The sequence below is a fragment of the Schistocerca serialis genome, chromosome 4, assembly GCF_023864345.2.
Source record: "Schistocerca serialis cubense isolate TAMUIC-IGC-003099 chromosome 4, iqSchSeri2.2, whole genome shotgun sequence".
Classification (NCBI taxonomy): domain Eukaryota; kingdom Metazoa; phylum Arthropoda; class Insecta; order Orthoptera; family Acrididae; genus Schistocerca; species Schistocerca serialis.
This window is the reverse complement of record NC_064641.1, coordinates 545,848,599-545,871,220: the sequence shown is the minus strand read 5'-3', so window position 1 is coordinate 545,871,220 and position 22,622 is coordinate 545,848,599.

Sequence of the window (22,622 nt, the reverse complement as noted above, 5' to 3'; positions counted from 1 at the left end):
CTGATTCTTTCGTGACTAAGCCAACAAAAGATGCTTCAAATATTCATCTCCCTCATACTCACATTCATACACACACAGCGAACAGAGAGTAACATTGTATTGTATTGTATTGTATTGTATTTTAACCGGAGATCTAGAAACGACAGAGTGGCTCTGTCCCCGCCGCAGCCGCGGTGGTCCACAACCCCACGACGACTACCGCAGTCCACTTCACCCATCCGCCGCCCCACACGGAACCCAGGGTTATTGTGCTGTTCGGCCCCCGGTGGACCCCCCAGGGAACGTCTCACACCAGACGAGTGTAACCCCTATGTTTTTGCGTGGTAGAGTAATGGTGGTGTACGCGTACGTGGAGAACTTGTTTGCGCAGCATTCGCCGACACAGTGTAACTGAGGCGGAACAAGGGGAACCAGCCCGCATTCGCCGAGGCAGATGGAAAACGCCTAAAAACCATCCAAAGAGTGGCCGGTTCACCTGACCTCGACACAAATCAGCATGGCGGAATCGTGTCGGGGACCAGGCGCTCGTTCCCGCCCGGAAAGCCGTGCGTTAGACCGCACGACCAACCGGGCGGGCATGAGAGTAACACACTTGTAAAATGGGCGATAAGAAAGTTTCATTTCGGAGTCCGTACTGTAGCTGTGAGCACTGAGGCGGTCGTGCCACCGACGCACCAAGTAGAAGATATCCTTCTAGTAAAACACTGTGTCCTGCACCGTGGAGAAGTCCGTAACTGCGTGTTGCACATCCGCGTCCGACAAGACACGTCCACCCTTCATCGCCTTTAAACGACCGAAGGAGTGATGATCGCATTGGGGGAGATCAAGGCTATAGGTCGGGTGCTCCAGTGTCTCCCACATGAGTTGGCGTAACTTCTCCATTATGTCAATTGGGATATGGGGGCATGCGTGTCGAATCGCGTCCAGCACGGAACTTGGTGCACCAGTCCACAACGGAGCTTATCGACAGACGTGCCACCCTCTACACATTCTTCATTCTCCGATGGACGTCCACCGGTGTTAGTGCTTTGCCAGCCAATAAAAAAGCAACAGCACGTTGGTCCTCTTTGGAAGCATTTACTTTCCGCATTTATTGCACGCACGTTGAAAAGAATGTCACACTCATCCATTGCCTAGATGTCGGTGCTTATATTCCCGCACAGAAGTCCTTCAAAAGGAAACTTTTTAATCACCCCTTGTAGGTCCGGTAGAATTGTATGTGGAAGCGCCCACTGAGAGAAACCACGGCGTAGTGTCCACAAAATTTCTATTGTATTCGCTCTTTTCATACCTTGGGTATTCTAGAAGCAATGGTACAGTTCACGTGGCTGACAACGTAAGTCTTCGTGGATGGAATCTCTTTCTTTTACTACCGGTTATATGGGTTAGAGAGAGACGTGTAATACAGATCCAAACCGGTATTGTAAATAAATCACAGTTAGTGAACCAGGCAATGCCTGTGCTTTCCTTCCTTTTTACTGTAGTTACAGAGGTCCAGATCCCCAGAGATCTAATAGGATATCACAAAATAAAACAAAATACCATACAGTTTATGACTGGATTGTGGATTTCTTGGTACAGGGGACTTAGTTTGTTATCTTGTGTAGAAAGGCAACCACATAAGTATCTCAGGAATGTGTTTTGGAATCCTTGCGGTTAATGTCGTATATTAACAATATTAATTGTAGCCTCAGATCTTCTGCGAATTATACATGTATTTATAATGAAGTATTATAGGGAAAAAGCTGTACAAATATCGTCACGAAGTTTCATATCAGTACAGAGACTGGCAAAGTGCTCAAAATGTATAGAAACATAAAATAGTGCCTCTCAGAAAACGCAGAAAAGTAGTGTCTAGTGACTATAGCATTCACGAGACTCAGATGGAGACACTTAATGCATACGAATACCTGACAGCAGTTCATGGGCAGGAAACTAGGAAAATGAAGTTAATCTACAAAGGAGACTGCGCCTAAACTTGAATAATTCTCATGGGTCTGGGATCCATACCAAATAGCAGTAATAGGGGGACACTGAACGAATACAAAGAAGGACGACATTAATGGTATCAGAGACTCACGAGAGAGCATCCGGTACACTCTTGAAGATAGATGTTAATCTTTCCGCAGAGGCCATCTTCCAAAAACTCGAGAACCTGTAGTAAATGAGGAAGTTTGCGAGGTGCTGGGGCTAGCAGTGTATTTAACACTAAATTCTTCTAGAAACCCTTATATGGTACTAATGCTCTAAGCCCCCCCCCCCCTCTTTTCTAACTCCGACTTTTGTTGTTGCCCATGGATTAGGAAGAAACGCGAACTGACTGTAATCGACCCTGCAAGTGGAGTAGAAAAGAGTTTGGCACCTGAAATAATTTAAATTGATAGAAATTAATTTGATAAAGGAAAGTTTCATTAATATAATGAGAAATGAGAGGGTTGCTTTACCGATCCACAGAATGAAAGTTCTGTCCAAAATAACAATTTGATTTATTATGACTGAACTCAAAATAATAAACAAAACACATGAAACATTTACAATACGTCAAATTGGGTACTCAAATAAATGCTGTGAAGGTGAAGTTGTCCATAAACTAGATTGTGACATTTATGACCAAGTGGTATGTGGAGCCAATTCGTTGCAACTCAAATCTTAAGAGAAACACCCAACCAACCCAACATTAATTGCTGCTACAGTAGTGAGAACTCAGACAATGAACACCCAAGAAAGAACCATGTTAGAAAATACGGGAACGGGAGCGCTCTGTTGAGCAAAATTCCTTGACTTGCCGGTGCTGCGGACATACATTACCAAGCTGCCTTCTTAACTGCAAGGACACGATCTGGAATACCGGAGGCGATGGCTGGTTGCTTCGACGTCCGGTCGTGGTGATGATAATGTCGCGAGTATAGCCCGAAACAAATTCTCCTGGTCTGGTTGTTCCAGACTAAAGACTTCCTAACAACACAAATACGCCTCTGAGGGAGACGAATAACGCTCTCTACACAATCACTGACGGCACAGTGAGTGATTTTAACAAGCGAAGTCACACAGTAACTCCGATACAGTCAAGTTTAGCCAAAACTGCTCAAGACGGACAAAATAGGCCGCTTGTACGCAGAACGCTCAATTGCCAACTGTACTCGGTAAGTTAAGTTGAAGTCGAAACTTCAGCAACTTCGTCAAACAGTTACATTTAAGTGAAAGTATAGTAGACAGCCAACGGAAGGCAGGCTATCCAGAGCAGCAAGAGCTCAGTCTTGTAACCTACACCGACCGAAAGGCGAGAGCTGACTCACTCAAGAGCACCTGTACAAGCCGAACATGGAACATTCCCGCCCCCACGACAGTGACCGTGGTTAAAGGTTTCAATCAGCAACTCGAAAACCGGCGGAAAATTCCACTCTATTGCTGAAGCACTACTGTTCCACCAATGGAGATACTTGGCGCCAATTCCTGCGCCGATTTTGCTACGTCACTAAGCTATCCCCTGAGCATGCCAATCACAGTTATGATTTTGAAGAACACGCGAGAATTTGCCTGCCAAGACTGCCTGGGAACCCAGGTCATTCCCACTCCTCACTGGTAGCCCATCAGAAAGTGTTTTCACTATGTTTCTGCGAAGTAACGGAATCTCTAGCCCCAGCTGCTACTTCAGGCCCCTGTGGGCGTGTCGCCCCCGCTCTTATGACAGTGTCGGCGTCTGGACAGCTTCCACTCGACTCTATCACACCCATCAGTATAACCCTTTCAAGATCAGCAGAATTCGCCTGTCACCAGACCACCCGGGTGACGAGAGATGCTGCGTGGGAAATCCGCATGTGAAGGAATAGCAACTTTTCACTGCATGCAATTAGAGAGGAAAATATTCATATCTTATGAGTTCTCAATACTAGCCTTGTAATGACCATACTCGGCTATACTTTCCCAAATCGAATTACTCAGAGTAAGATAGAAATATGGTTCAAATGGCTCTGAGCAGTATGGGACTTAACATCTGTGGTCATCAGTCCCCTAGAACTTAGAACGACTTAAACCTAACTAACCTAAGGACATCACACACATCCATGCCTGAGGCAGAATACGAACCTGCGACCGTAGCAGTCCCGCAGTTCCGGACTGAGCGCCTGAACCGCTACACCACCGCGGCCTGCAAGATAGAAATATGAGAGGGGGCTCATGCCACCTCTCCACCTGGAAATGTACTTCACCACCATAACTCTCAATCCAGTATTGATCGCAATCACAGGGTTACACAAATTACTGCAAGCAAAGAGAACTTGAAGTATTTTTCTCGCGCTCAAAACAATGGTTCAAATGGCTCTGAGCACTATGGGACTTAACATCGGAGGTCATCAGTCCCCTAGAACTTACAACTACTTAAACCTAACTAACCTAAAGACATCAGACACATCCAAGCCTGAGGCAGGATTAGACCCTGCGACCGTAGCGGTCGCGCGGTTCCAGACTGAAGCGCCTAGAAGCGCTCGGCTGCATAAACCGGCTTCTCGCGCTCCATGCGCGAATTAAACTGGGAGAAATCCTCATACCCGTATATTGCTAACCGATTATATCGAAACATGGAACCTAGTTGGTCGCGGTGGACGAACGGTTCTAGGCACTTCAGTCCAGAACCGTGCGACTCCTACGGTCGCTGATTCGAATCCTGCCTCGGGCATGGATGTGTGTGATGTCCTTAGGTTAGTTAGGTTTAAGCAGTTCTAAGTTCTAGGGGACTGATGACCACAGCAGTTAAGTCCCATAGTGCTCAGAGCAATTTCGAACCATGGAACCTAATAACAGCTGCAGGTTGGCTATCTCAAGGCTTCCAGAGACCAGAGTAGATTTGATTTTCAATATTTCATATAATTACTGACCCAATTTAGAAACCGAAATTGTTGTCCTAATCTACTCATTCAGAGATATCGTCTTAAGAGTTAACACAATAAGTCAAGTGTTATAATTAGAAAATGTGTGTGTTTGTCCTGAGGCAGAGTAACAGACGGCGCTCAAATATCCAGAATTTATTCATATCGTATTTGAGTATATGGGCACTTAGTGACATCCAGCAAACTTAACACATACTTCTAAATTTTTATGGAATTTTTGTCGCTGACAGCCCCCACAAAAACAAACTTCAAGCATAATTTCAAATCGTTTGTTTTTTTTCGTTTACATGCTTCAGATATTTAACATACTATCCTATTTGTAAGGTAAGCAGTCGTTCAGACGTTTGAAGCATTTTTATACACAGGAGTTCTATTCTTTAAAGAATCGGGGGGTTTCTGGTGCTTTTGTGTGCCAGATACCGAAGACTTGCTGTAGCAGATGGAGGTGGACGGAAGAACAGCTCATCTTTGTGGCGTCTCTAAATGTTTGCCTGCACTTACATAGAATCATTCTTTTACCACTCAAAGAGTTTATATCGCACACGACGATATAGCAAATAAAGGAATACTAATAACGAAATTTCCACATTCGTCACTGCAGTAGAAGAGTGCTTCTTATAACCTGGATATTAGTTAACGACAATTTCGATATCACTGCTGCGTGTTGTTCCATTATCCAGTGGATAATTAGACCCGATCGTACATTAGAGATTTCCTAAAAGCTATTTTTTTCCTTTCCGGTTACTGCTAAATACAACAATAGATACGTTGCATGACGAACAAAACATGTGTTTTCAGTTTACAGTATTTAACTTCCGCGCTGTCTGAATTTGGTTTATCTTCACTGTGTCCAGTTTACACCAATTTTTGTTCCTTACAATCTGTAAAATAATTTATGTTAAGTGATTTTTATCTAAGGAAAATTAAAATACACTCCTGGAAATGGAAAAAAGAACACATTGACACCGGTGTGTCAGACCCACCATACTTGCTCCGGACACTGCGAGAGGGCTGTACAAGCAATGATCACACGCACGGCACAGCGGACACACCAGGAACCGCGGTGTTGGCCGTCGAATGGCACTAGCTGCGCAGCATTTGTGCACCGCCGCCGTCAGTGTCAGCCAGTTTGCCGTGGCATACGGAGCTCCATCGCAGTCTTTAACACTGGTAGCATGCCGCGACAGCGTGGACGTGAACCGTATGTGCAGTTGACGGACTTTGAGCGAGGGCGTATAGTGGGCATGCGGGAGGCCGGGTGGACGTACCGCCGAATTGCTCAACACGTGGGGCGTGAGGTCTCCACAGTACATCGATGTTGTCGCCAGTGGTCGGCGGAAGGTGCACGTGCCCGTCGACCTGGGACCGGACCGCAGCAACGCACGGATGCACGCCAAGACCGTAGGATCCTACGCAGTGCCGTAGGGGACCGCACCGCCACTTCCCAGCAAATTAGGGACACTGTTGCTCCTGGGGTATCGGCGAGGACCATTCGCAACCGTCTCCATGAAGCTGGGCTACGGTCCCGCACACCGTTAGGCCGTCTTCCGCTCACGCCCCAACATCGTGCAGCCCGCCTCCAGTGGTGTCGCGACAGGCGTGAATGGAGGGAAGAATGGAGGCGTGTCGTCTTCAGCGATGAGAGTCGCTTCTGCCTTGGTGCCAATGATGGTCGTATGCGTGTTTGGCGCCGTGCAGGTGAGCGCCACAATCAGGACTGCATGCGACCGAGGCACACAGGGCCAACACCCGGCATCATGGTGTGGGGAGCGATCTCCTACACTGGCCGTACACCACTGGTGATCGTCGAGGGGACACTGAATAGTGCACGGTACATCCAAACCGTCATCGATCCCATCGTTCTACCATTCCTAGACCGGCAAGGGAACTTGCTGTTCCAACAGGACAATGAACGTCCGCATGTATCCCGTGCCACCCAACGTGCTCTAGAAGGTGTAAGTCAACTACCCTGGCCAGCAAGATCTCCGGATCTGTCCCCCATTGAGCATGTTTGGGACTGGATGAAGCGTCGTCTCACGCGGTCTGCACGTCCAGCACGAACGCTGGTCCAACTGAGGCGCCAGGTGGAAATGGCATGGCAAGCCGTTCCACAGGACTACATCTAGCATCTCTACGATCGTCTCCATGGGAGAATAGCAGCCTGCATTGCTGCGAAAGGTGGATATACACTGTACTAGTGCCGACATTGTGCATGCTATGTTGCCTGTGTCTATGTGCCTGTGGGTCTGTCAGTGTGATCATGTGATGTATCTGACCCCAGGAATGTGTCAATAAAGTTTCCCCTTCCTGGGACAATGAATTCACGGTGTTCTTATTTCAATTTCCAGGAGTGTATATGCACAGTCGATAGGTCGTATTTCTGCCGACACAGAATGTCATATTTTCCAGATCTTAGGTTTACGATAAAGTCAGACGTTAGTCCGATGGTAGCTTGTATGGGACTGGCGATGGGGGACTTTCTGAAGCGAGATGTTGCATTGTTATTTGACGATTTTTTTCCTAAAATATACCAAGAGAATGTTCAGAAAAATTATTTGAGTTCAGAAATAATGTTTTGTTTATTTTCGATCTTTAATGTTAAACTTTTTGTGCCATTGCAACAACACAGTTAGCTTTTGATTTCAAATATATCGTTAACTGGTATGGATTAGGTGTCGTTAAGGCTGATGCAACTAGCTTAACGGAGTTTTCTTCGGGTTAGTATCTTCCGATGCACTGTATAATTTACATGTTTGTTTCGCTAGGTGCTCAAACAGCAAGTCTTGTCCTAGGAAACCACCTCTCTTACTAGGCTGCAGCTGACAAGGACTTCTTTACGAGGATTCTTGATTCAGTTTATGGACAAGTTGACGATCCAGTTGACGCTACCAATCAGGGTCTGAGATAACGTTTTTGGCTGTTTATTGATGAGAAAATATATTGTGACGTAAAAAATGACGAAGTCCTTCATGGACAATTGACGACTTTAGGAAAACGATTTTTTACGCCGTTTCGCCAGTACGAGTGGCTGTTATTCCCAAAGATTCACCATCTATCCTTTGATGAGTAACTGGAGTCGAGTCCATGTGTGGGAGTTCATCGAACAGCATCTCTGTATTTTTAATTGTATCTCCTCATTTCTGACTGAAGGCCTTATGTAACTTTGGTGATCTCTGAGTTCTGTGTAAGTAAAGTTACGTGTTAACTGACTTTAAATCACTTTCTAATTACTCACATACATTTTCTGCTGCCGAAACTGGGGACAATTTTGGATGCCTATGACAAATCTGGTGTACTAGCGAATTGAATTCGAGCTACTGAACGGTGGTCTTTCTTCACGTAAAACAACGAACGCCCTCAGGTAAGTCATCAAAGCAATGCAATGGTCAGCTTAATTTCATTGATTATTTTAACGCATCATCTTTTTACACATACGCTAACTGTTACAGTAATTCTTGATGAGAGGGCATAAGAATAACAAGTACATATCTTTATTTATTTACTTTGCCTTCGGCATTATTGACCACACAGCTTGCAATGGTTGTAGTTGTACAGTGTTAGCTATGTGGATAGTACAATATTATAGGGATATTACATTACGCACAAAGCTATTCTTTCAGCTATTTCCTAAGGATTATTTATTTTATTTATTTATTTATTTATGCATTTATTTTACCTGGCAAGATTAGGGCCTTTAGGCCCTCACTCACACCTAAGCAGGCATACTCAGATTGAACGAATTTCAGTTTGTACAGAACATTATGGACATACCACGTGTTATACAGTATTAATGCTAAAGAAAAAAATAGATATTATAACAGTAATACAAGGATGATTATAAGAATCAAAAAAATAATTATAACAATCAAGAATAATAATAATATTAGTAATGACTATATATACGAAAGTAAACATATTTTTCTTTTATGAATGTCAGTCCTATTGCTAGTTGGGAATTTTCTCGTTATGTTCTTACAGCTTGTGAGTTATTCACATCGAGCAGAGACATAAGACGATAGAATGGGGTGAAAGAGATATAGAACAGGTAACTAGGTTAGAGGAAGAGAAATAGAATGGTAAAATTCGAAGCTATGATGGAAAGGAGAAAGAAAGAGATGAGAGGAATTATCTTCTTCAAGATCATTTGGACTACACATACACACGCAATTTCATTTACTCGTATAATGTACATAGAGGAACAACAAGTTGAGTCTTCGTAGAGAAATAAATCTACAAAAACAATACATTTACAAATACAGAACGCATTAATGTAAACAGACAATCTCCATAACATTACTTGAGCCACGTGGAGTCATATTACTATTTATGAACCTGTATTGCCGATTTTTAAAAATATTTCGCTATCAATTGCTCTTATTTATATCTGATATGTAAAGTAAGGATTGAACACATATTTGTAAGTAGAGGAAAACCCCTTGCGACCAGATTCCCGTACAGTACTGCTTGTGCCCCCTTATACTTAGCTCATGCCAGCATAATTAAAATCAGTCGCACCATTTTTATTGGATCTCAATCTGCGGGGTAACATCTGAGTCCCAGCCCCATAATAGTGATGGGTGTCGACATTTACTTGGGTTTGAAGTGCAAAGCTGAGCACCAGCTATCAGATTTGCCTTTAAGGCTTGTCAAGTCCTGCCACCGTTAACTGCGCTACAATTAGGGCTAAAGATGACCAACGATATTGAAACAGCTGATCGTTTCTTTGTGTTGAAAGGTAAATGAGGAACACAGCGTTCCATACCAACACGCTTTGTTAGTAAAATTACTTCTTTTGACTATTTAACACTCAAGAATGTGCCAGAATAAGTTAGCAAACGATTGCAGGAAACTTTCGCTAGTTTAATGACCTTGGACGATAAAAGCTTATTTCACCTTGCGGAATATGAGGCTGAGTCTTAGCCTTGTGCCCTGTCTGTGAGGCGTTTGATCGTGAATGTAAAATACAGAATTCAGATAAGACTTTCAGACGCAGGGGCCGACAGGACGGCTTCTTGATTTTTATTCAGTCATGCAGTGACAGTATTCGACAGCCACCGATCAAGTTAGAGCCTTTTTCCGATAACAATGACCTAGACTCGTTTACACGAACTTCCTGAATCCTCTGTTGATTCATGCCAGAGCTGACAACAATCAAGTAATGTTCGAAGGTATTTGTAGTGGGAAACTAAGGCTATGGTACAACGTATTGGTTTTACTGCACCTACTTATGGAAAAGAAATAAAAATGCGTGTACGTTACAATGATAGAAACAGAATTGTCCAGGCTCATCTTAACTGTATGGAATAAGTCACAACTGTAACGTCTGATTTCCCGAACTCTCTTAGCATCTATTGAGTGCAACTGGAGCATTAAAGCTCTGCAAACACTAGGGTCTTGTCAGTTCCAAACATACCTTTCGCTTTCCCAGAAGTCATCAATCGATGCTGGATAATTCATATGAAGTAAAAACTACTGTCAGAAGGGAACATTGTGAAACTGATCGAAATCTATTTAGAAAAGGTTGGTGGACCGTTGACGGCAGAAAGAATTCATGGGGATACATTTAAGGTTCTAATGGTTCAAATGGCTCTGAGCACTATGAGCACTATGGGACTTAACTTCTGTGATTTCCCTAAATCACTCCAGGCAAATGCCGGGATGGTTCCTCTGAAAGGGCACGGCCGACTTCCTTCCCCATCCTTCCCTGATCCGATGAGACTGATGACCACGCTGTCTGGTCTCCTTCCCCAAACCAATCAACCAACCAACTTAACTTCTGAGATCATCAGTCCCCTAGAACTTAGAATTACTTAAACCTAACTAACCTAAGGACATCACACATACCCATGCCCGAGGCATGATTCGAACCTGTGACCGTAGCGGTCGCGCGGTTCCAGACTGCAGCGCCTAGAACCGCTCGGCCACCTCGGCCGGCATACTTTTAAAGTCACCAACATTGTAACGTCTACAGCAACTTTCGATCTAAGTCAAGATGTGCAGTACTTAGGTACGCACGGAAGATGTAAGGGCCCCTATTTGCTTTTATACTCTCTTATTCTGGCGTTTTTTATGCCACATGACTTGCGATTATGATCGTAACTTTCTATTCTGTTAGAACCATCCGATTAGTTTTATTTAACTCACTGGTCTCATTTTATTTCTATCTTTATCTAATAAGATTTTTGGAATGAACTTTTATTAGCTATAAAATGATGTTCATGCAATCTATCCCTACTTTATCACAAAATTCAACAAGCTGCCTAGTGAAACAGTTAAAGTCCTTTTAAGCTGTGACCTATTCACCGATGGTAAATCAATAGTAAAGGAATCGAAATCTGAAGATTAATAACATACCTAGCAATGACTGTTCAATTTTTACTTAATGAAATTCATTCATACACAATAAGATACAAATTATAGCTTGGATAATAGGGTATTTTGCAGTCAAATAAACACTCTGGACACGTTACTTTATACATTATCAAGTTCTCGAAAAACAATGCACCATCTGCACATTCTCCTTTCCTACATACTTTTTTACTACAGTTATTATCCCAACAGCTGTAGTTGTTACAGGACACTGTTCCGGGGCTAGTAATCATTATCTTTGGCAGACTGTAGAATAATTGTGTCCGCTATAATATTTCTTCTTGCCTCCCACGCTGCCCAGAATCGCTATGTCTTTACAGACACACACACATTTACCAGTACGGACTGTATGTACTGAACTTCTTGCGCGGTCCCACCTCGTGGGGTGCTTTTCAAATTGTTGCGTTTGTATACATCCAAACATTTGTCCAATTATCTGGCTAACCCGGGTGAGATCGCATACTGTATTTGATAATTACAACTTCTTTTACGTAATTACTACACATTTCTATAGATACAATTTAAGTAAAAATACCATTCGTAGCAAAATAACAATAATCATAAAGAATCAATCTAAATCTACAGCTACACTCCGCTAGCCACCATATGGTGTGTACCAGAGTCACTTCGCCACTTTCCTGTTGCTGCCAAATACGGTTCGCGGGAAGAACATTAGCGGGTAAGCCTCAGTGTGTGTTGGAATCCCTCTAATTTTATATTCGTGGTCTTTTAGGGAGATATACATAAGAGGAAGCAATGTATTGGTTGACTGTTCCAAGAATGTACACTCTCGAAACATCAACAGCTGAACATAAAGTGATGCAGAACGCCTCCCTTGCAGCGTCTGCCTCGGGAGTTGGATGAGCATTTCAGTGACGCCTTTGCACTTACTAAGTGAATCTCTGAATCGTGCTGCTATTCTTTCGTATTCTCTATTTCCTCTATTAGTCTTACCTGGTATGGATATTCAAGTATTGCAATATTCAAGTGTTGCTCGAGCGAGTGATTTGTGGCTACTTCTTTCGCTGCTAGACTACATTTCCAGAGGATTTCTCCAATTAATCTCAGTCTGGCATCTGCCTTACTCGCGATAAAATTTATGCTGTCTTTCCACTTCAAATCGCTCCGTACGCGTACACCTGTACATTTAATGTCACTACTGGCTTCCAGTGTATGTTCTGCAATTTTGTAATCATACAATAAAAGCTATTTCTCACTATGTATTCGCAGAGTTATGGTTGTTGGGTTGTTTGGGGAAGGAGACCAGACAGCGAGGTCATCGGTCTCATCGGATTAGGGAAGGAAGTAAGCCGTGCCCTTTCAAAGGAACCATCCCGGCATTTGCCTGGAGCGATTTAGGGAAATCACGGAAAACCTAAATCAGGATGGCCGGACGCGGGATTGAACCGTCGTCCTCTCTAATGCGAGTCCATTGTCTAACCACTGCGCCACCTCGCTCGGTGTATTCGCAGAGTGTTACATTTGTTGATGCTGATGGTCAGTGGACACTCTCTGCACCAAGTGTGGATCCTCTGCAGGTGTTCCTGCATTTCGTTACAATTTCATAGCTCTGTATTTAACACTATCATCCGCGAAAAGCCTCGTGGAAATTCCGATGTTATCTACTGGGCCATTTACACCTATTGTGAGAAATAATGGTCCTAAAACATTCCCCTACAGCGCACTTACTACCACGTCTGAAGACTTCTCTCCATTCATAATAACATGATGTGTTTTGTTTGCTACAAACGCTTCATTCCAGTCGCACAGTTCATCTAGTATTCCGTACGGTAGTACTTTTTTTTTCACTAGGTGACCGTGCAGAACATAATACAATAAAAATATCAGACAAAAGAAGACAATTGGCAAAACAAATACAAAGCTGTGTTAGATGTGTGGGAGTTTGCTGCATAATTAGCTAGAAAGGCAGAAGTCTACTGTGTATTTTACGAACAGTGTATCATTGGCCGCAAGACTACGAGTAGCTGAATGGTGACCACCTCTTTGGCTCATCTAGGGTCACACAGTAAATGTATACAGCAAAGAAGAAAGTTTTGCAGGGAAAGCCACCGCTAGTCAGTCTGCGGCAATTCGGAATATTTTGCTTCATCAGCTCTTGCTGCCTTGCACAAATCAGTCCGTAGTGTAAATACCAGATGTTTAGCATTCACTTACCTCCAGATAGTGCGTGTGTACATAACAGCACCCGCAAGTGTAAGCAAACCGCTGCATTTTAGGTGGATGCATTTTAGATGGACAGTTCAAAAACGGATGTCGTTGCGGATCACCCAGTGGCAGGCGATGGCCTCGAGTCTGCGTTCAATACGTAACACTCACGTTGGTTGGTCCGCTTGAGTTCGTAAAACACTTGAAACTACACACATGTTACCACTTTCGAGAGTTTTCATTCGTTTTCGAGATAGTGGCAGTACATGAAGAGTTCAAAGATCAAGACAACAGTAATTTACAACCTGCTGGTCTCCAAAAGGATACCATGATTTCAAAAATAAGCTCTTAACTGGAGCGCATTATTAAGAAAAATTGTTGAAGACACTGAGCCGATACCCATCTCTCGATGATATGCTATACTGCCTTCGAAATTCGGTTGGATCTTTTGCGTAAATCACCCAGGAATTTCCATATATCACGATGCCGTTAACCTCATTAAACTACCGTACAATCGAATAACCACCAACGTAATCCGAAACTTCTGGGATTTAGAGACAATAGGAATATAAGAGAATCTGGACCCATAAGTGAAAGCGAAGGATTCACACGCTTCACTATATTACAGAGGTGTCTGGAGAAGAATGGTATCCTCATTGCATCCTGTTGGACATACATGTCAAATTACATCCGAAAGGGACACGTCCAACTGGATCGCCCCCTACTCCTAACCACCTACGCACCCACTCCTCTAAACCCATTTACGAAAAAGTCAGCCGGCAACTTTTATTTGCCCAATTAAACAGCGCTGAGAAAGAGATGGAAGCAATAGGGGCGAGCCATATTCCACCTATATTGTCAGAAAGAGAGTCTGCCTCTGTCTTGATAGAGGACCTAAACTTCTTCCTGAAGTAAGGCTCGGCCTGGAAAAATAATGGACGACGGCCCAACTATAACAATAGGACCACCAGCAGGAAGGTGTACAACTTTTTTGAAAATGTTAAAGAACATGCTTAGGTGAACCAACTAAGTTAAAGGGTTTTTACTCTATACACTTACACAGATGAGGAAGACGGGAAACAGCTCTCTGAGATCGGGAGAAATAGGGACGACTGAACACATGGAGCATCATTGTACGTTGCACCAATAGAAAAGGGGAACATACTGCATGATTTCAACTAGGGACAGAATCGGTCTAGATGCTGAAGGGTGGAAATTACGTACTTCTGCTGGCAACAAAATGCCGAAGGGTGAAAATTTCTTAATTCTGCTGTCAATAAAATATCAAAAATAGTGCAGTATTAGTTTTATAATACAAAAAGTAGGGATATTGATACCGAAGTACAGGACAGCGACCTAGTAACCAAATGGGTGAGATAAATGTGTTTTGGAGCGTATACCTACAAGAAGAATGCAGCAGCGGAACAACCTCGAGTAGGAGTTCAGCAAGGGGACACTGAAGAGGAAAATGGAAATGATCGTATGGAATTGTTAGCGGGGAGGCCCCCATTCGGGGGAGTTCGGCCACCGTATTGCAAATCCTTTTTAGTTGACGCCACGACCTCATCGGGCATTCTAAGTTCAGAAGGACATGATGATGAATAGAAATTGGATGCTGATGAATAGGCTAATCACCGATATCATGTTTTCAATTGGAGTGTACCATTGTTTTAATTGCACTAAATTATTATTTTTATTATTATTATTATTATTATTATTATTATTTAGCGCATGGCTACATCACAGAGAAATGTATATTTGTTTCAAATTACAGACTAATATCCAGATTAAGAGCGTAGTCTGTTGATCCCTCTATCACCACCAACAACTCCCTTGAATCGCCAGGAAAAGCTCCGGCGAACAGTTTGCTTTTCAGCTCCATAGTCACAACTGTGAGAATTTATTTTGTTCCACTCGTACAGAGAGTGGGTACTAATTCGGTTAACGACTGACCAGGACTTACGTGGCACTTCAAAACCAGATGGCTTGGTCGATATGCACAGCAACTTTAGTTGTTCCGTAGTAACATTAAAACATTACTCTTCCATGTGTGTTTCCAGTGGTCATTAATATTAAAGCCGTTGTCAACTAATATCCTCGTTGTTTTCAGAGTAGGGTGTCGAGAACGAAGCCTTCCTTTGCTAATGGGTGGAATGTCTGCGTGAACAGGGGGTTGAAAATTTTTCTGTAGATTTTTCCACTACCGTACAAGTACACTTCCCCGCCACCGAGATTGAGGTGGTATTTCACTATGTATGGGTAGCCAATAATCAGGTGTAGGTCTGATTGTACCTGTTACAAGCATGGTATTACTGAGCTATGTATTGACAAATCTTGTGTGAGTACTATTCATCCAAGACGTGGAGCAATATTCCGCAGCAGAATAAACTAATACCAGAGCTGAAGTACAGAGTGTCGGTACAGACTACCCCATGATGTGCTACAGAGTTTCTAGATAATGTTATATCCGACTTTTGACTGTGACAGCTGTTCTACACACAAGTTGTTATTAACTGAGAGTTCTAACCTGCGTAATCTCTAGATGTTTCGGGGATCTGTTATGTCTAACCAGCATTATTGCAACGTGGGCTCTTTGTTGGGTGACTTATTGTTTAGGTGAAACGACACTTGGCTGCAATATTTATTTTCGCAAAAATTCGTCATTACTTGATAAATCATTGCTCAACACAGACTCGAGTGCTGCCGAGCCACGCAGGATGGCAATAGTTCAACAGAGAGATAAACAAAGATACAGAAAACTGATGATAAGCAAACTTGAGCAGTTGTTGAGTACCATTGTAGTGTAATAGGGGCAGAAAGTCATTTGGTGACTTTCACTTCTACTTCACTCTTTTTGATTTCTATCATTTCTACAATGTTCTATTGATCAGGTTGTCGAATTTCGCTGTAGATGTTAAATATTATATATTTAATGTTGTACTGAATGAACTATAGAATGTGTAGAATATAAAACTGCGCTTTACAGCCACAAGACCGCAGAGTCAGATGTAACACCGATAAATAAAGAAAATAGTAATAAAATAACTGCAGTACTCATATATTTTCTAATGCAACTTTTGCCATCGCTGCAGATATTACCGAGGTCGTTTTGCAGTTAATTCTCCAGACAACCTACAGAGCCTTTATGAGGTTTTTATGGTAAGAGACCATCACCACAGAGGAAATTAAGTAATCAGTATACGAAGAAGAACTACTTACAGATTCAAACGACTTTACTTCGGGATTAAATGCTGTCCGTTTCTCGTTTCAGCTGCACTGGGGGAGTTGGTAGTCAGGTACTCTGCCGTAACACTTTGCAGCAAGAGCTGACGATGAAAATGGCGGGTTAGCTTTTTACTATGAACTGGCTCCACTCAGGAGTTAAATCGATCTGTCTTGGTCGAAATAGGAGACAAACTTCCAGCTACTAGTCGCAATTTGAAGTCAGAACGACGAGAGTTCACGTTAAATTCACACGTTTTACGAGTTCAGCGGAATACAGTAGATGATACATTTTGTGTTTATCTGTATCAAAACGTGCCGAAATGAGACAAACAATTGTCATGAAGAGAAGCTTGATACAAGCAACCATTAGTTTTACCATCCTCTTGGCTTAGTAATCCCACTATCCGTAACCAGGAAAAATTTATTTCCCAGCGCTTGACTAATGGGACTAAGATGTGGCATACTTCTGCCTAAGCACCTTCTCGCTCTGTGGCGCACTTAGATAACAGCCCTTCCAAGTCCATCACGCACTTATACATCGATAAAAACATCCGAAGAGGGAATGTTATGCACCCATGTTTTCTGTGATGCTTCCGAGAGAGCGTAAGTTGCGGTCTTGTACTTCAAGTGCACTGTGAATAGGGTGTCTTACGTTCAGTTGGTGTGTAGCAAAAACACACTAGCAGCCGTGAGGAGGGTTACACTGCCACGGATGGTACTACTGGCAGCGTTAATTGGGTTGAGATTTTTACATCACTACTGCAAGGTTAGCAACGTAGACAACGAGGTCACAGATATTCACAATAACATCTCATCATTCCAGAGCAGACGCTGTCCATGTGGAGAAAATGCTACAGCTCATATGGCAAGAGCAAATATGTCTCTAATTTTCATATAGGGGACATCTGGTGCCATGACCAGCCCTGACTTTCACAACATCCCTGTCGCTGGCCAAATGAATACCATAAGAATATCACACCTCTTTCTCTGCCAGAAATTAAGAACTTGCACCCATATGCACAGATCCTCCTTACAGACACACCTCAGCCGCTAACAGATGCTTAAAGACTTCATTTCTACTGCAAAATGCTGCCGTCCACACGCCCCGATTAGAAAAGAAATCTATTAACTAAATGAACTTGATAGTGAACTTACAGCATAAAAAATATCTGCATCTCGAAGATGCTCTAGAAGAACAATTTTTTTTTTACATGAAATCAACGCTTTGAAGAAAAACACCGCTCTGCCGAATACATCTAAAATAAACCGTCCAAATTCTTCATTGGATGAGGTCCTGTCGCGTTTAGGTGGTCGTCTCCATTAAGCCAAATCACCACTGAAGAACATCTAACTTACAGGGATGGAAACCAGCAGGACATAAATTCTTCTATATCCCCTGTGGAAGAAGATAAGTGTGCTGGACTTGAATGAGACTGATATGGAGCCACACGCACATCCTCAAGGTTAGAATTGTGCTTGTTTATTTTGTTCCTCCTCCTGGATAGTGCACGCCTGCCGCACCATATACGAGGACGTGCTGAAAAGTAAAGCCCCCGAAATCTTTACGTGAACACTTTTAAAGCTTTTTAAATAAAACAATCATTATTAATATTCTACATCTCTAGTCTACATATCTAAATATCTACATATTTTCAGGCCTCTGCCGCTAGAGGACTTCGAACTGTAGTGTGTAACATGGCGGTGTGTAACTTACCTGTCTTTAAGTCAGAAACAGTGTGCTGTAATCGAGTTTAGAGTTCGAAGAGTTCGTCTACACCTGGAGCATCTCTCTTTCAGCATGCCAATGCCAAACCACACACGAGCACTGTAACATCTGCAACTATCCAACGCCTAGGGTTCACTTTCATCGATCACCTCTATACAGTCACGACTTGTCCCCATCTGTTTCCAAAACTTAACGACGACCTTCGACGGCTTCACTTTGACAGTAAGGAAGCAGTGCAATTAGACGTGAGGTTGCGGCTCCGTCTACAAAGTCAAACATTGTATAGTGACACTACCAGCAAACTGCTCTCTCGTTGGGAGAAATTTGTTCGCCGCCAGGGTGACTATGTTAGGAAATACATATGTAGACATGAACAATAAAGATGTAGAATGTTAATAATTTTCGTTTTTTTAAAAAAGATTTAAGAGTTTTTAAATAAAAAATCCGGAGGCCCGCGCTGTAGAAGCTTAGTCATAGCTATCTCTCACGTAAAATAGCACTCCACCTCGCTGCAAGAAAGAGATGTTCCACTGGCAGCCAACAGAGTAACACTGCACACATACCCTTCCAAATAACTGAATTGTTGTTGCAAAGCTGTTTACACCGAAGTAGGAAGTATTACAACTTATTGTTTTATTGCACTGTACAGCTGTGCCATGATTAGTGTGCTCAGCTAGAGACGGACTGCATTCAAACAACAGATCGTTTTTTGTTGGTACCACAAAAATTTATTGGCAGATGAGGCATTCCACATACCACCTATAAAGCCAGTCCCCAAACATCTAAGCATCCAAGAAAAAGGTAATGAAACTGTGTACAGCCATCTCTGCTGATGAAACCGACAATATTTCGCACAAGAAGGCATCACATGGAAGTACACAGTTGTGTGTGCGACTTAGTGGGGACCATGTAGGGCCAGTTTAACCAAAAGATGACTCCGAAATGTACTGTGCCGTTCCATTATGGACGGTCAAGAGCTACAGATTCTGCCCACGTGTAATGAAGCCGCCAGTCATAAGAAGGATGATAGCAGAAATTATAATCCGTCAGAACACAGCAGAAAATTCCTGGACACACTGGAGAAGAGAGTCAAACGCCTAAATGGAAAATCGACGAGATCCAAGTCGGTGACATCGTACTTATGCAAGAATAAATTCTTCCATATCCCCTGTGGAAGAAGACAAGTGTGCTGGACTTGAATGAGACGGATATAGAGCCACACGCACATCCTTGACATTACCGATGGGAAACGTGTCACCAGGCCTCCCTAGCTGATCATATCCCCGGATGTAGACCAGGGAGGTAGAATGTGGGGGATCACAAAATGGCATCTCTGCATTTGTATCTGTATATCTATATTTGTAACTGAGTCATTATGTAACTTTCATGACCTGTAGTAGTACAGTTTTATGCTTACAGAGGTTAATCGATTTCTAATGGCTCACACACACTCATAGGGTGCAAATTTACTCCGCGTAACATCCACTGCATATGTTTTCATAGTGCTTATTGCTGTAACCATTGCTTTATCTTGAGGCTTTCTATTGCATATTTATTGGTTTCTTTGCGTCCCCTGAACAAACGTATGGGGTAGCTCCCCTTCACAGAACCTACGTACCTACGTGATCGCGAAATTTACTATCGAGCACACAGCACATGCTCCTAAACGACCTATTTCCCCACCTGATGTTCAATGATCCTGGTATTAATGGATCGTCCAGACGTTCCAGCTTACACTTTTCCACTTGTCCACAGTATGTGATACAAGCCCGAAATAGTCAATTGGACCCTTTGTCAAGCTGAGATACTCTCTTAACTCCTTGCTTTGTTTGTGTATTGTCCGTATGCCGTATTTGCGGAAAATAGGTCGATTCTGTCCTTCACCCTAGGGATGTATGGCAGAAAGGCCATACAAGACTTTTCTTTTGATGTCTCACTTAGCTGCGTGTTAGCTTAGGTGACATTCCTTATACGTAAGTGTTTCAGTAAGTGTTGTTCAATGGAATCCATTCTGAGGAATAATGAGTACTCTAACAGTAATATATTATATTAACGCACTTGTCATGTGAATTGAGTTTAGAGATTCTGCATATGTTCGATAATTTCACACATTCCGGCATGCCAATTCATCTCTAGGATTCGTAGCGTGAATCACATCCACACATTTTTTAATTTTCTGATGAGTACCATTGATCCATCTCTGTTGGTTACTGAATAAACTGTGCATGCTATTCAGTTCTACATTACATCTCATCTCACTCAGTGAATCAGTATCGCTTCTATTATTAAAAGCAGTTACTAAACTTTTCAGAAGTATCACAGTAATTTTGTGGCTCTAGAAAATATTATCAGTGTTGGTGTAAGAACGTACGATCGGCTCTTCAGAAGACGAGCCACGCGTATTCAGAGATAGTTGCATACTTGACTGATACTTTGGGAGGAATTCCGGTAATATTTCGTTAGTAAAAACCCGAACACATAATGGTTTTGTTTTCACAGATTCTTTCCCTATATTACCCTGTGTCTACGTAGTGACAACCAAATTTGGTGTTAAGTTTTTCGCTACTCTCATTTCTGCTTCTTCTCATTACTTTTGTCCTTTTACGGTTTACTCTCAATCCATATTCTGTATTCATTAAACTGTTCATTCCATTCAATAGATCCTTTAATTCCTTCTCACGTTCACTGTAGACAGCAATATTATTAGCAAATCTTTTCACTGATAGCCTTTCACCCTGAATTTTAATCCCACTTTTGAACCTTTCTTTTATTTCAGTTATTGTTTCTTCGATGTATAAATTCAGCATTATGGGCAAAGACTGCATTTCGGTCTCAACATTTTTTTTTTTTTTTTTTTAAATTCGAGCGCTTCGTTCTTGGTTTTCCAGTCTTATTATTCCCTCTTGGTTCACGTACATATTGTATATTCCTCGTCTTTCCCTAAAGTTTACCCCTAGTTTTACCAGAATATCGAATATCTTGCACTATATTACATTGTCTAACGCTTTTCTCAGGTCGACAAATCCTATGAGCATATCTTGACTTTTCTTCAGTCTTGCGTCCATTATCAATTGCGACGTCAGAGCTGCCTCTTTGGTGCCTTTACCGTTCCTAAAGAGAAACTGATTTTCATCTTACAGATTTTCAATTTTCTTTTCCAATTTCTGCCCATTAGATGTCAGAAACCTTGATGCATGAGCTGTTAAGATGATTGTGCGATAATTCTCGCACTTATCACTTCCAACTTTCGAAATTGTGTGAATGATACTTTTTGGAAAGTCTGATGGTATATTGCGATTCTCCTAGGTTCTAAAAGTTGAATAGCCGTTTGGTAGCCGTTTCCCCAATGATTTTAGAAATTCCAACGGCATGTTATCTACCACTTTCGTTTTATTTGATCTCAAGTCTTCAAGAGCTCTTTTAAATTCTGATCTCCTGTGTCTTCTTTATCGACTCCAGTTTCTTCTTCTGTAATGAGAGAAGTTCTCTACTGTATAGAGGCCTTCAGTGAACTCTTTTCACCCATCTGTTCTTTCCTCTGCCTTTTATAGTGGAATTCCCACTACACTCTTAATGTTACCACCCTTACTTTCAATCTCGCCGGAGTTAACTTTTCCTACATGCTTTGCTAGTGCTTTAGACGACTATTTCTTTTCAATTTCTTTCCTTGTTTTCCCGCAGATATGGCGCCTTGGCTGCCATGCAGTTCCTATTTATTATATTCTACTTTCTCCTCGATCAACTAAAGTATTTCTTCTGTTATGCATGGTTATGCAAAGTATTCGTATGGAGTGTAGCCATGTATGGAAGTGAAACATGGACGATAAATAGTTTGGACAAGAAGAGAATAGAAGCTTTCGAAATGTGGTGCTACAGAAGAATGCTGAAGATTAGATGGGTAGATCACATAACTAATGAGGAAGTATTGAATAGGATTGGGGAGAAGAGAAGTTTGTGGCACAACTTGACCAGAAGAAGGGATCGGTTGGTAGGACATGTTCTGAGGCATCAAGGGATCACCAATTTAGTATTGGAGGGCAGCGTGGAGGGTAAAAATCGTAGAGGGAGACCAAGAGATGAATACACTAAGCAGATTCAGAAGGATGTAGGTTGCAGTAGGTACTGGGAGATGAAGAAGCTTGCACAGGATAGAGTAGCATGGAGAGCTGCATCAAACCAGTCTCAGGACTGAAGACCACAACAACAACAATGCATGGTTTCATCGGAGTTACTTTCCTTGCAGCAATTGC